At 41.2% G+C, this 12,768-nt stretch overlaps 1 protein-coding gene across 1 annotated transcript in view; it reads right to left on the bottom strand.

The window, feature by feature from the left end:
- The window catches only part of ADGRB1 (adhesion G protein-coupled receptor B1), a 285,191-nt gene that overhangs the window by 219,370 nt on the left and 53,053 nt on the right, over positions 1 to 12,768 (bottom strand). The gene's annotated exons all lie outside the window — the stretch shown is intronic.

Genomic DNA, 12,768 nt, shown 5'->3' with positions numbered 1-12,768 from the left:
CCTGTCCTATTGCTCTCCTATATCTCCTATAACTTTCTTCTATTCCTATATCTCTTCTTCTATTCTGTGTGTGTGTGTGTGTGTGTGTGTGTGTGTGTATACCTACTAAAACCCTCATTGTGTATTGGACTAAATAATAAATAAAAAAATAAAATAAATAAATAAATAAATAAATAAATAAATTAATGAATGAATGAATTAATGAAGAAATAAATAAATGCAAGGCTTTGCTCAACTGTAGAGTGACAGGATATGAAATTTGGGCTTATCACCCTACTCCAGAGAGCAAACGTCCATCAATGCAGTGGCATCATACTCATTCTCCTTCACCCAAAAAATTCAAAACTCAGTAATTGGCGAGAAAATTCTTGGGCACCCATCGCGCACAAATCTTGCGCACCCATCGCAGCAGCGTTCATGCCCTTAGTATTCAGGTCCCGTATTCCAGTGCGCACTTCGTACTTAGAGGGAAACGGAATGAGGATGCTCATCTCTAACCTTCATCACAAGGCCAGTCGATGATCTACTGACCACTGGCACTGCTCCTTCTCTTCCGCTGGCTTCCCGCTACACGAGAGTAATGTCAACTTTACCCGCGAACATCCTCCATGAGAGCTACATGCCTTGTAAACTTACTTTCTGTTCTGTCGAGCTCTCTGGTAGAATCCTCCCAAAAGTGCACAGATACAATTTCAGACACACACACGTTTGAAAATTCAAAACAATGTTCTTTATAATGAAAATTCACTTAAACCAAGCCCTCTTTTGTTGTAGCAAAGAGCACTCGTCTCCACACAAACTGGCAATTGGCACAAGTCCCTGATCAGTCCTGTGATACTTAGCTTGCAGCTGTGAGGCAATTCACAGTCCTTCTTCTTTCACAAAGTGAAACACACTTTGCTCTGGTTTAGTTTCAAAGCGGGGAAAAATCAGCACACAAAGGTCGAAGTCAGTAAAGCAGGCACGAAACACAACAATCAGATAATCCTCCACAATGGCCAAACCCACACGCTGCTATTTATAGCAGCCTCACTAATGACCACAGCCCCACCCAACCACAGATGGCCTCATTTTTTTTTATAATAATCTCTCAGTTGTTGTTGCCTATGCATCGCTCTCCGCATGCGTGGCTGTATCATTAACTCTTGTTCTGAATCCAAGGAGGAGCTAGATAATTGATCTCCTTCTGAGCTGTCTGCCACACTCTCCTCCTCCCTGTCACTCATGTCTTCTTGGTCAGAGGAGCCTTCATCATCAGATTCCACCGGGCGGGGGGGACAAAACAGGCCTGCAGCATCTGGATGTCTCCCCCACATCCACAGTCCTGGGGGCAGGAGCTGGGCCAGAGCTAACCACAACACTTTCCAGATAACTCTCGTATTTACAACTTTCTTTTGTTTTCTCTTTTCTAGCTAATCATAGAATACACTCCAGATTTCATTCAATTCCGAGTCCTCTTTCTTGTTTAGTTCCATTGTCATTTTGTCTAGCTGCATGGATTCAATTTTAAAAAAATCATGTACAACAATGTTATATTCTTCTAAAAAGACTTCATACCATCCCTTCAAATATTGGCAGATCCTCTTTATCAAGGTGAGCGTGAACGTAAGATCTCCACGTCCTTCAAAAGGAAGATCAGAGAGAAACAACAAAGACTCCATTATAGGGTCCCATTCCTGTTCTAAGGTGACCTGATCTTCCATTATAAAGAGAAATTGTTGAGGAGATAAATTGTTTTTTGAGATAAATGCAGTCAGAAAGCAGGTGTGAAATCACCCATGTCTGTTTCACTTTTTTTTAAAAAGGGAAGAACATATTTTTCTAATTAGAATCAATAAGGAAAGGGGTGGGCTGCAACCGATTTGGTGGTCGTGTGTCTAATGCGCTTACATGCAGCAATCGAAATAGAGCAATTTGAAACTCTGTTGCTTACCTTATTTATTTTATTTATTATTTTATTTATTCATTTGTCCAATACACAAATACATAGGAAGAAAAATAGACATGTGGTAATATATATAAGGGTGAAAGTGGACTTAGAGGAGAGGATATATGAAAGGAAGAGAATATATATGATAGGTGGAAGAAAGGAAAGACAATTGGACAGGGGACGAAAGGCACACCAGTGCACTTATGTACACCCCTTACTGGCCTCTTAGGAACCTGGAGAGGTCAATCGTGGAGAGTCTAAGGGAGAAATGTTGGGGGTTAGGGGTTGACAATTGAGTCCAGTAATGAGTTCCACACTTCGATAACTCGATTGTTGAAATCATATTTTTTACAGTCAAGTTTGGAGCGGTTTGTATTAAGTTTGAATCTGTTGCGTGCTCTTGTGTTGTTGCGATCTAAGGAAGCCCTAGTAAGTGAGCTACTGAGCTGCGGTAGCGCAGTGGTTGGAGTACATCACTGCAGGCTACTTCAGCTAACCACTGGCTGTAGTTAAGTAGTTCAAATCTCACCACCGGCTCAAGGTTGACTCGGCCTTCCATCTTTGCGAGGTAGGTCAAATGAAGACTCAGATTTATTTTTTTAATTTTATTTATTGATGAGATTTCTACGCCGCCCTTCTCTGAGGACTCGGTGTGGCTAACAACACTACAGTAAAATGGCAAATCTAATTAAATTTAAAATTACAATCTGAAAATCCAATATTTAAAAACAAGCATACCAGTTCGATCATATAACATATATCTCATTTCGTTGGCCAGGGGGTTGAGACCTAATTGCTCCAGGCCTGGCAACATAGGTGAGTCTTAAGACTCTTATGGAAGGCGAGGAGGACCGGGGCCCCCACATAGAAGGCTCTTCCCCTAGGCCCTGCCAAGCGACATTGTCTGGCTGATGGGACCAGGAGAAGGCCGACACTGCGGGACCTAATCAGTCACTGGGACTTATGCAATTGTTGGGGGCAAGAGGCTAATTCTGTAAACCGCTTAGAGAGGGCTGTATAAGTCTAAATGCCAGTGCTAAGTGTGGAAATAGAAACATAGAAACATAGAAGACTGACGGCAGAAAAAGACCTCATGGTCCATCTGGTCTTCCCCTTATACTATTTCTTGTATTTTTTTTCTTAGGATGGATCTATTTTTATCCCAGGCAAGTTTCAATTCAGCTACTGTGGATTTACCAATCACATCTGCTGGAAGTTTGTTCCAAGCATATACTACTCTTTCAGTAAAACAATATTTTCTCACGTTGCTTCTGATCTTTCCCCCAACTAACCTCAGATTGTGACCCCTTGTTCTTGTGTTCACAAATCAGATGCGTCGTGCGAATCAGCTAAGCCAGAAATAAAGAAATGTAGGACAGAATAGGACAGGGTCAATGGGCAGGGTCAGCTGACCGTTGGCAATACCGGTTCACCTAAACAAGTCTGAACCAACAGCAGCCCATCCCCTGGATAAGGAGGATATTGAAGCGTGGATAGTTTTGGATTCAGCTGTCAATATTACAGAATATAGAACAATCAAGTTCAGGTCCTAGTGGACAACCATTTAAATGTGAGCCAGCCGTGTGCAGCAGCTGCCCAAAAAGCCAACACAGTTCTAGGCTGCATTAACAGAGGGAGAGAATCAAAATCACATGAAGTGTTAATACCACTTTATAAGGCATGGGTAAGGCCACACTTGGAGTACTGCATTCAGTTTTGGTCACCATTGAGACTCTAGAAAAAGTGCAGAGAAGAGCAACAAAGATGGTTACAGGCCTGGAGGCTAAAACATGTGAAGGATGGTTGCAGGAATATTAGAATATTGGAATATTCACAACTTCTGGAGGCATGCTGTTCCACTGGTTAATTGTTCTAACTGCCAGGAATTTTCTCCTTAGTTATAAGTTGCTTTTCTCCTTGTTTAGTTTCCACCCATGGCTTCTTGTTCTACCCTCAGGTGTTCTGTCGGGCTCTCTGGTAGAATCCTCCCAAAAATTCACAGGTACAAATTGCAGACACACAGACATTTGAAAATTCAAAACAATGTTCTTTATAATGAAAATTCAAATAAAATAAGCCCTCTTTTGGTATAGCAAAGAGCACTTGTCTCCAAACAACCTGGTAATTGGTACAAGTCCCTTATCAGTTCTGAGATACTTAGCTTGCAGCTGTGAGGCAATTCACAGTCCTTCTTCTTTCACAAAGTGAAACACACTTTGCCTTGGTTTAGTTTCAAAGCGGGGAAAAATCAGCACACAAAAGGTCAAAGTCAGTAAAGCAGTCACGAAACACAACGATCAGATAATCCTCCACAATGGCCAAACCCACAGGCTGCTCTTTATAGCAGCCTCACTAATGACCACAGCCCCACCCAACCACAGGTGGCCTCATTTTCTTTGATAATAATCTCTCAGTTGTTGTTGCCTATGCATTGCTCTCCGCATGTGTGGCTGTATCATTAACTCTTGTTCTGAATCCAAGGAGGAGAGAGATAATTGATCTCCTTCTGAGCTGTCTGCCACACTCTCCTCCTCCCCGTCACTCATGTCTTCTTGGTCAGAGGAGCCTTCATCAGCAGATTCCACTGGGAGCAAAACAGGCCTGCGGCATGTGGATGTCTCCCCCACATCCACAGTCCTCGGGGCAGGAGCTGGGCCAGAGCTAACCACAACATCAGGTGCTTTGGAGAATAGTTTGACTCCTTCTTCTTTGTGGGCAACCCTGAGATACTGGAACACTGCTATCATGGCTCCCCTGCTCCTTCTTTTCATTAAACTAGATATACTCAGTTCCTGCAACCATCCTTCATATGTTTTAGCCTCCAGTCCCTTAATCATCATTGTTGCTCTTCTCTCCACTCTTTTCTCTTTCAGTTTCCTCCTGAAAAAATGCACCTTTGGGGCAACCATGACCTCGATGACTGAGACTCTCTACAGACGCTTTGCTACACAATTTGGGATGGACACCTTCGAATGGTGTGGGAATGGTTTTCCAGAAAATTATTTACAAATTGCAAACTACAGGAACCATTTGCACATTTAGGTGACCCTGAGGATACAGATAAACCTCCAAGTGGCCTCAATGACCCTCTAAAAGGATGCAAATCTATGTGCAAGGAATATAAATGCTTCCATTCCTCACCATCTTATCAGAACCGAGGAAGCTTCTTGGATTGAATCTTCAAAAAAAAAAAAAAAATCAAGAAAGTCTGGACTTCAACTCCCAGAGTTAAATCAAGAAAGTCTGGACTTCAACTCCCAGAATTCCCCAGCCAGCATTCGCTGGCTGGGGAATTCTGGGAGTTGAAGTCCAAATATCTTCAAGTTGCCAAGATTGGGAAACACTGACCTAGATAATAGACTCTTAGTTTCGGAAGCAGCTGCTCCTAAAATATAATCAAATTTTGAGGACACTTTGATTCTAAAGTAGGATCTTCTAATAGCACTCTTGGCTGCTGAAGAAGTAGACGGGGAGAAAGACACAGGAGCAATTAATTCCTAATGCATTCCATCTTTTATGAATAGCGGAGGGTTTTTTGGGTTTTTTTGCCTCTTTCAAAATTAATACAACATATCATTAAACCGAAGACAGCAAAATTGGGACAATTGCTGCTCCGCAGAATAAGAAATATTGCCACGGCTCGTGAGACAGCAGCAAAATAAACAATTTTGATACCACAATATAATTAAAATCAGCACGCACGCACCAAAATCCTCACCCCAAAACCATCAGCGTTTTGTTTTCACGATTAAAAATGTTGTCATAAACAATCTGTATAGCGGAGATGCAGAACTTCCGAACAGTCATAGAAATTCCCCGGTGAAATGTTAAGAAATATTTATACGGTTCTTCGTCTGCTCCAAATGTGGGTTTTCATTTCTTGTGAACAAAGCCGGCGGCTTTGTAATTAAGAAGTTCAGGATTCAAATTAGTTTAGGAAGACTTCTCCCCGGGAGTCCTAGATCCCCACCTGTTTTTTCCCTCTCTCTCTCTCTCTCTTTCAGTTCCCTCCGATCCGAAGGTTTTCAAGTTGGCAATGTTGTTTTCAAACTTGCTAAATCTGTTTTCCCAAAATGGCAAAATGGATATACAATGTTTTCTCAATTTTCACGGGTTTGAACTTCGCGAATAGCTTATACCACGGTTTTTTTAAAAATATTAATTAAAAAATACTTCGTGGTTTTTTTTTCTATACCACGTTTTTTCCCGCCCGATGACGTCATATGTCATCGCCAAACTAATAATTTTTGCAAATAAATAACCAAAAAATAATAATTATTGTTAATAAATAATTATGTTTATAAATATCAGGATCACTAAGTGTCTTATTCAATGGTGAGTACCAGTAATAATGGTGAGTAAATAGTTGTTAAGTGAATGGGAAATGGTAATCTAGGGGTTTAAAATGTTAAGGGATGGATTGTGATACTGTCCATAGGCAAAAATGGTGTATTTACTTCCGCATTTCTACTTCGTGGAAATTCGACTTTCGCAGGTGGTCTCGGAACGCATCCCCCGCGAAAATTGAGGGAACACTGTACAGTGATACCTTGTCTTACAAACTTAATTGGTTCCAGGACGAGGTTCGTAAGGTGAAAAGTTTGTAAGATGAAACAATGTTTCCCATAGGAATCAATGGAAAAGCAATTAATGTGTGCAAGCCCAAAATTCACCCCTTTTGCCAGCCGAAGTGCCCATTTTCACGCTGCTGGGATTCCCATGAGGGTCTCCTCCATGGGAAACCCCACCTCCGGACTTCCATTGTCAGTGAAGCATCCATTTTTGTGCTGCTGAGATTCCCCTGTAGCTCCCCTCCATGGGAAACACCACCTCCGGACTTCCACGTTTTTGCGATGCTGCAGGGGAAATCCCAGGGGGAAATCCCAGCATTGCAAAAACGGGTGCTTCAGCTGGCAATAGAAGGTCCAGAGGTGAGGTTTCTCAACAAGGGGAGCCTTCGCCTGGCAACGGAAGTCCAGAGGTGGGGCATCCCAGAGGCGGCGGTGGGTTCGTAAGGCAAAAATAGTTCAGAAGAAGAGGCAAAAAAACTTAAACCCCAGGTTCGTATCTTGAAAAGTTTGTATGATGAGGGGTTTGTAAGATGAGGTATCACTGTACTTTAAGCACTACAATTTATATATACAGTGGTACCTCTACCTACGAACGCCTCTACTTATGAACTTTTCTAGATAAGAAATAGATGTTCATGATTTTTTTGCCTCTTCTTAAGAACCATTTTCCAATTACAAGCCAGAGCCTCTGAAACTGTAATCAGAAAAGGCAGGTAGAAGCCACTGTGGGGCCTCTCTAGGAATCTCTTTGGAGGAAACAGGCTGGAAAAGGTGGGGAGAAGCATCCATTGGGCCTCTCTAGGAATCTCCTGGGAGGAAACCGGCTGGAAAAGGCAGGGAGAAGCATCCATTGGGCCTCTCTAGGAATCTCCTGGGAGGAAACAGCCCGGAAAAGGTGGGGAGAAGCCTCCGTGGGGCCTCTCTAGGAATATCCTGGGAAGAAACAGGGCCTCCACCCTCCCTGTGGTTTCCACAATCACACCCATTATTTGCTTTTACATTGATTCTTATGGGAAAATTGCTTCTTCTTACAAACTTTTCTACTTAAGAACCTGGTCATGGAACAAATTAAGTTCATAAGTAGAGGTACCACTGTATACAGTATATATATTTCAGACCTGTGATCTGCTTTCATTTTAGAGGACAATATATTTGTCTGAAGTAGTATAGGGTTGGACTAGAAGACCTCCAAAGTCCCTTCCAACTCTGTTGTTATGATTATAATATTTGAACTTCATAACAAAAAAAAATAGGATCAGGTGTAACATGATATTGGTCTTCAGATGTTTGAGGGGCTACCACAAAGAAGAGAGAATCAAGCTATTCCCCAAAAGCACCAGAAGGCAGGGCAAGAAGCAACAGATGGAAACTAATTAAGGAGAGAAGTAACCTAGAACTGAGGAGAAATTTCCTCACAGTGAGAACAATTAACCTTGCCTCAAGAGGTTGTGGGTGCGCTCCATCACTGGGAGGTTTTAAAGAAGCTGCCATAAAGAAGAAGGAGTCCACCTCTTCTCCAAAACATCTGAGGGCAAGATAAGAAGTAATGGACAGAAGGTTATCAAAGAAAGATTCAACCTAGATCTGAGGAGAATTTTCCTCAGATTGAGAATAAATAACTTTGTCTCCAGATGTTGTGGGTGCTCCAACAGTAGAGGATTTTTAAGTAGCTACCACAAAGAAGAAGGAGTCCACCTATTCTCCAAAACACCTGAGGGCAAGATAAGAAGTAATGGATAGAAGTTTATCAAAGAGAGATCCAACCTAGAACTGAGGAGAATTTTCCTCAGAGTGAGGACAATTAACCTTGCCTCCAGAGGCTGTGGGTGCTTCATCACTGGAGGTGTTTAAAGAAGCTGCCACAAAGAAGGAGTCCACCTCTTATCCAAGACATCTGAGGGCAAGATAAGAAGTAATGGACAGAAGGTTATCAAAGAAAGATTCAACCTAGATCTGAGGAGAATTTTCCTCAGACCGAGAAAAATTAACCTTGCCTCCAGATGTTGTGGGTGCTCCATCACTGGAAGGTTTTAAAGAAGCTGCCATAAAGAAGAAGGAGTCCACCTCTTCTCCAAAACACCTGAGGGCAAGATAAGAAGTAATGGATGGAAGATTATCAAATAGAGATCCAACTTAGAACTGAGGAGAAATTTCAGGGAGAACAATTAATAAGTGGAACAACGTGCCTCCAAAAGTTGTAGACGTTCCCTCACGGGAGATTTTCTAGAAGAGATTGGACAGATGTTTATCTGGAATAAGGTCTCCTGCTCAAGCAGAGGATTGAAGTTGAAGACCTCCAATGTCCCTTCCATTATTCTATATTCTCTGAAAGCATAATTGGCTTGGGTTCAAAGCTTGTAGTGGAAAGAATTGGAGAAGGTCAAACTTCCTCCCATTGATCTGGAAAGATATTTGATGACTTCTCTTCTCCAACCTATCCGTTCCAAATAATCCCTTCGCTTGACATTCAAGTTCCACCTGATGAGTCCCTTAACGGCCAAGGTTGGCTTCTAATGAGTTGTACGACTGCTTTCTATTCCCCTGTCGCCATCTCAGATCTCAGCTGTCAACCTCAGGCTAATTAAAGCCGATCAAGTCTAAAGAGCTGAAATGCAAAGTCTGTTCTTGCAGCAGCTACGAAAATCATAGAGTGGGACAATTGATAGCCTCCTCCTTGAAACCAACCATTCGTTAATGACTCTCCATTGGAGAAACCTCAAGGAGTTTTGGCTTGAGCAGAGCGGTATGGAAAAGCACACAAAGCCTGCATTTCTGAATGATAGGAAAAGTACCGTATTTTTTGAAGTATAAGACGCACTTGAGTATAAGACGCACCTTAGTTTTTGGGGAGGAAAACAGGGAAAAGAATCTGTTTACCAGATATTCATCTGGCTAGCATCCTTAGTCTGGTCAGTTTCAGCACATTATTTTATCCCATGGTTAAGGCTTTAAAAAAAACTTTATTTGGAGAGAGTAACAATGAAAAGATTGCAAGCCAGTAAGAGTGGGGAACATTGTTAGCCCCTGTTTAGGGTTGGAAAGAAACGTTCGGAGCAAGTAGAGCAATAATTTTTTTTAACAAAGACAGGGTTTGGAAAACATTCTTCGCAAAGAGTAACATTGAAAGAGCTTGCAAGCTGTAAGAGCTGGGAACATGATTGGCACCTGGTTAGGGCTGGAAAGAAAAATTCTGAGCAAGTAGGGCAACGAAAAACCCTGCAAAGACTTAGGGCTTGGAAAACATTCTTAGCAAAGAGTAAGACTAAAAGATCTTGCAAGCCGGTAAGAGCTGGGAACATTGTTAGGGCTGGGAAGAAACATTCGGAGCAAGTAGAAAAATTAAAAAAAAACCCTACAAAGATAGGGGTTGGACAATATTATTCACAGAGAGTAACAGTGAAAGAGCTTACAAGTGGGTAAGAGCTGGGAAGATCATTAGCACCTGGTTAGGGCTGGAAAGAAACATTTGGAGTAAGTTAGAGCAATGAGGAAAAAACCTGCAAATACTTAGGGCTTGTAAAAATTATCAGCAGAGAATAACAATGAAAGAGTTGCAAGCGGTAAGAGCTGGGAACATCGGTAGCACCTAGTTAGGGCTGGAAAGAAATGTTCAGAGCCAGTAGAGCAATAAAAAAAATTACAAAGACAGGGTTTGGAAAACATTCTTCGTAAAGAGTAACATTGAAAGAGCTTGCAAGCTGTAAGAGCTGGGAACATCGGTAGCACTTGATTAGGGCTGGAAAGAAACTTACTTGGAAACAAGTTAGAGCAATGAAAAAACCCTGCAAAGGCTTAGGGCTTGGAAAACATATTTTGCAGACATTAACAATGAAAGAACCTGCAAGATAAGAGCTGGGAGGATCGTTAGCACCTGGTTAGGGCTGGGGGAAAAAAGCTTTTTTAAAAAAAGCTGCATTCAGAGTATAAGGCACACATGAATTTTCAGACTCTTTTAGGGAGGAAAAATGTGTATCTTATACTCCAAAATACGGCAAGTAGGTTTCACCATGGCTAGGATCCCTTAATCATCCTCTGTTTAGCTTCCTATTATTTATTTTCAGTTTCTAGGGTGCTCAGAAGCCCTCACCCGTTGCCTGTGGAGGAGAATGTGCAAATGATATAATAAATCAGAATTTCTCTTTAGATTGATTTCAGTTTTCAAAGGCCTTCTCTAGAATTTTATGCCTGCTGGCTATTCCTAATGTCGGTGATACCAATGTCAATTGGTCTCCCCTACCTTTTCTAAAAGTGATTTTATTATATCATAGATACACCAATATAAAAAAGTGTGATATCTTAAAACTAGAGGAGGAAGAGGAGCAGGAAGAGGAAGAGGAGATGAGATCTATGGTGGCTGATTCCTCATTTCTTATTTGACCCCTATGACAATCATTAAGTACCCCATGATTCTTGACAAATGTATCTTTTTTAAAAAAATATTTATTTATTTATTTATTTATTTATTTATTTATTTATTTATTTATTTATTTATTTATTTATTTATTTATTTATTTATTTATTTATTTATTAGGATTAGGATTGGATTGGATTGGATTAGATTAGATTAGATTAGATTAGACTAGACTAGACAAGACTAGACTAGACTAGACTAGATTAGATTAGACTAGACTAGACTAGACTAGACTAGACTAGACTAGACTAGACTAGACTAGACTAGATTAGATTAGACTAGACTAGACTAGACTAGATTAGATTAGACTAGACTAGACTACACTAGACTAGACTAGACTAGACTAGATTAGATTAGATTAGACTAGACTAGACTACACTAGACTAGACTAGACTAGATTAGATTAGACTAGACTAGACTAGATTAGATTAGACTAGACTAGACTAGACTAGACTAGATTAGATTAGATTAGAGTAGACTAGACTAGACTAGACTACTAGACTAGACTAGACTAGACTAGATTAGATTAGATTAGATTAGATTAGAATGCCGCCCCTCTCTGTAGACTCGGGGCGGCTTGCAACAATAACAAAGACAATGTAAAAACAAATCTAATAATTTAAAAAACACTAAAAACCCCATTATTAAAAGCAAACATACCATGTATAAACTGTATAGGCCCGGGGAAAATGTCTCAGTTCCCCCATGCCTGATGGCAGAGATGGGTCTTAAGAAGTTTACGAAAGGCAAGGAGGGTGGGGGCAGTTTTAATTTCCGGGGGGGAGTTGGTTCCAGAGGGTCGGGGCCACCACAGAGAAGGCCCTTCCCCTGGGTCCCGCCAAACGACATTGTTTAGTCGATGGGACCCGGAGAAGGCCAACTCTGTGGGACCTAACCGGTCACTGGGATTTGTGCGGCAGAAGGCGGTCCTGGAGATATTCTGGTCCGATGCCATGAAGGGCTTTATAGGTCATAACCAACACTTTGAATTGTGACCGGAAATTGATCGGCAACCAATGCAGACTGCGGAGTGTTGGTGTTTTTCTTTTATGTCCACTGAGAGCATCTGCACCAAAGACAAATTCCTTGTGTGTCCAATCACACTTGGCCAATAAAGAATTCGTCACAACCCAAACACCTGCTTGCTTGCAGGTACTACCTCTCACCTTGCTATCTCTCTCTTCTTTCTCTCTTCTCTCTTTTTTTCTCCCTTTTCTCCCTTTCTATCCTTTCTTTTCCCACATTACTGTTGGATTATCAAATATTACAGCTATAAGATATTTAAATAAGAACTCTGAATATGAAATATTTACATATGGACAAATACCTGATATATATATAAGCTGTGATATAACAATATTGTTTACCCCACTCCCCTCCCATTTTTCTTTTCTGTACTCCCATCCCCCTTTCCCCCTGTTTTATTCCTTTTTGTATAAATTAATAAAGTATATTTTTTTTAAAAAAGAATTCTAATTTTTTCCCCACTCAAATGTCATGTGCTACCAGATACATACTAAGGGATGGCAAATTTATCTCTGTGCATCTTAGAAATCTGTCTCTCCTCCCGTTCTCTCCTCCTTGGAGCTCCGTCTAACATTCCTCCTCAAGGCAGTCTTTTTTTTTAATTTTAGCTCCTTTTACTTATTCTCGCAACAAAATTAACATTTCAGGGCATTTCGGCTTGGCAAGAAGGATTGCACGTTATGGAACCATGTGCCTCGTGCAACTCATGAGTGGGGTGGTTAAATTTGGATGAACGTCACTGTCACGACAGCAAATAATTCAAACGTTAGAAACGGGGAGGGGGGGGGGAGACCAGAGAACCCACAGACCACGGTCAGTTTGCATGGGGG

Source organism: Erythrolamprus reginae, chromosome 3, assembly GCF_031021105.1.
Source record: "Erythrolamprus reginae isolate rEryReg1 chromosome 3, rEryReg1.hap1, whole genome shotgun sequence".
In the NCBI taxonomy this organism is placed as follows: domain Eukaryota; kingdom Metazoa; phylum Chordata; class Lepidosauria; order Squamata; family Dipsadidae; genus Erythrolamprus; species Erythrolamprus reginae.
Note: the sequence above shows the minus strand (reverse complement) of the source record. Positions and strands in the feature narration are given on the sequence as shown.